Here is a 3,287-nt window from a genome sequence, read left to right as displayed (position 1 = left end):
AGCATAGTCTGAGTCATAGTAGCCAACAAGATTGATAGAGGCCCTCTTAGGATACCAAATGCCAAAATTTGGTGTATGTATTAAGTATCTCACTATCCTTTTCATAGCCTTAAGATGACATTCTTTAGGAGCAGCTTGATATCTTGCACACATGCACACACTTAGCATAATATCGGGATGTGAAGCACATAGGTATAACAATGAACCAATCATAGAGCGATAGACCTTTTGATCAACCGGTTCACCATCTTTGGTCAAATCAAGATGTCCACTAGTAGGCATGGGTGTAGACATACCTTTGCATTCTTGCATATTGAACTTCTTGAATAAGTCCTTAGTGTACTTCGTTTGAGAGACAAAAGTACCTTCCTTAGTTTGCTTGATTTGCAACCCAAGAAAGAATTTGAGTTCACTCATCATTGACATCTCAAACTTCTCCGACATTAGCTTTCCAAACTTCTCACTAAAATGAGGGTTAGTTGATCCAAATATAATATCATCAACATAAATTTGGCATACAAATAATTCTCCATTAACCCTTTTAGTAAAAAGAGTAGAATCAATTTTCCCAATTTCAAATCCCTTTCCAAGAAGAAACTTCGCTAAGCATTTGTACCAAGCTCTAGGAGCTTGTTTAAGACCATAAAGAGCTTTGCGAAGTTTATAGACATGATTGGGTTTCTTAGGATTGACAAAGCCGGGAGGTTGTTTAACATAAACTTCCTCCTCTATTTCACCATTTAGAAAAGCACTTTTAATGTCCATTTGGTTCAATGTGATATCATGGTGATTAGCATAGGCAAGTAAGATGCGAATAGACTCAAGTCTAGCAACGGGAGCACAAGTCTCACCATAGTCCATACCTTCGACTTGTGTGTAGCCTTGGGCGACGAGACGTGCTTTGCTGCGAACTACTTGTCCATCTTCATCTTTCTTGTTGCGAAACACCCATTTGGTACCGATGATGTTGTGGTTGTTGTCGGGCTTCTCAACCAATGTCCAAACTTGGTTTCTCTCAAAGTTGTGTAGCTCTTCATGCATAGCATTTATCCAATCCGGATCTTCCAATGTTTCTTCGACCTTCATAGGTTCAATGCTAGAGATGAAAGAATAGTTTTCACAAAAGTTAGGTAAACGAGTTTTAGAGCGAGTGATTCTCCCGGTTTGAATATCATTGTAGATTTGCTCGACGGGATGGTCTTTAGCAATTCTTGCTCGAACTCGTGAAAGCTTTTACTTGGGTCTTGGTTGAACATCTTCTTCATCTTCTTCTTCTTCTTCTTCTTCTTCTTCTTCTTCTTCTTGATCTTCTTCATTGTTGGCGTTGTCGTCTCTTGTCGTGGTGGAGAAGGAGGTTGTTGACGTTCTTGATGCACTTCCTCGTTTTCTTCATCTTGGTGTGTCCCACTTGTGGATGCTTCCGTGTCAACTCTTGGTTCACCTTGTCGTGAAGTAGAAGCTTCCACTTGGACAGACGAGGTACTCTCCTTCACCTCCGTTGGACGAACCTTGCCAATAGACAAGTCTTGAATTGCTTCCGAAGGATCTTTGTCTCCTACATCAATTGGCAATTGCTCTACTTGCGAGCCGTTAGATTCATCAAACTTCAAATCTACCGTCTCTTCAACCTTTCGGGTGAAATTATTGTAGACACGATAAGTGTGAGAGTTTGAGCCATAACCTAGTAGGAAACCTTCATGAGACTTAGAAGCAAATTTAGAACGACGATGCTTATCAAGAATGTAGCACTTTGAGACGAATACTTCAAATTATCCAACTTGGGGTTTGTTACCGGTGAGGAGCTCGTATGCCGTCTTGCCGAGTAGCTTGTGAAGATACAAGCGATTTGTTGCATGACAAGCTGTCTCAACCGCTTCTGCCCAAAAGTGCTTCGGTGTCTTGTACTCATCAAGCATCATTCTTGCCATTTCGATGAGCGTCCGGTTCTTCCTCTCAACAACTCCATTTTGTTGAGGTGTGTACGTAGCCGAGAACTCGTGTGAAATCCCTTATTCGTCAAGAAAGGTGTCCACATTTGCGTTCTTGAACTCCATTCCGTTGTCACTGCAAACCTTCTTGATCTTCACTTCAAACTGATTTTGGGCCTTCCTAGAGAAGTTTTTGAAGATCTTTTGGACCTGCGATTTATCATCAAGAAAGAACACCCACGTAAATCTTGAAAAATCATCATCTAGAACAAAAGAATTTCCACCGAGACTCTTGTAAGAGTTGGGACCAAAGAGATCCATGTGAAGTAGCTCAAGTGGCCTCCTTGTGGTCATGATGTTCTTCACGGGATGCCTTCCTCCAACCTGTTTACCTGCTTGACAAGCACTTCAAAGTCTATCCTTATCAAATATGACATCATTAACACCAAGGATATGATTCCCTTTAATAAGCTTGTCAAGGTTTCTCATGCCAACGTGACCTAGTCGTCTATGCCATAACCAACCTTTTGAGGATTTAGCAATGAAGCAAGTTTTAGGTTGAGCCTTTTTAGTGAAATCAACAACATATAGGTCACCTCTACGTTTGCCGGTAAAGACCATTTTATGATTGTCTCGATGAAACACTTGGCAATCTACTTTAGTAAATAGGACATTGAAACCGAAATCAGCAAGTCTAGATACTGAAAGTAAGTTGTAGCCAAGAGATTCAACGAGCATAACATTCTGAATGGAGCTGTCATGTGATATGGCCACCTTACCGAGGCCAACCACCTTACCCTTTGAGTTGTCACCGAAAGTGACATACTTTCGAGGACTATCATTTTCAGCAAGCTCATGAAACATGTCTTTATCTCCGGTCATGTGATCGGTACATCCACTGTCAAGGACCCATTCCTTTCCTCCTGCTATATATCCCCGAAGATTTGCCATAAGACCAAAATGTCTCATTGCATCATCAAGATCAAAGTCATCATCATCATCCTCATCATAGTATCCATGTTCAACATCGTTATGTGGTGGATCAATTCCTAGTGAGAGTGATTCATTAGTATGAGTTTGACAATAATCTTGCTTATGAATTATAGTAGCTTCGGAAATAATATCGCTAATAATTCCAACATTTCCTTTGGCACACATAAGATTTGTAAGTTCAAATAGACGATCACCAAACATAGGATCACTAGTATTCATCTTACTCAAAGCAATAGACTTATGAAGAATTTCATCAAGATTTTTCAAAGAATAATCAGGAAACCGTTCCTCAAGAAATTTCCATATAGTGTAAGCACACTCAAGAGTAGACAGTTTTATAATCAAGTTTCTAGGCAAGCCTTTAGT

This window comes from Triticum aestivum, chromosome 5B (assembly GCF_018294505.1).
Source record: "Triticum aestivum cultivar Chinese Spring chromosome 5B, IWGSC CS RefSeq v2.1, whole genome shotgun sequence".
NCBI lineage: Eukaryota > Viridiplantae > Streptophyta > Magnoliopsida > Poales > Poaceae > Triticum > Triticum aestivum.
Note: the sequence above shows the minus strand (reverse complement) of the source record.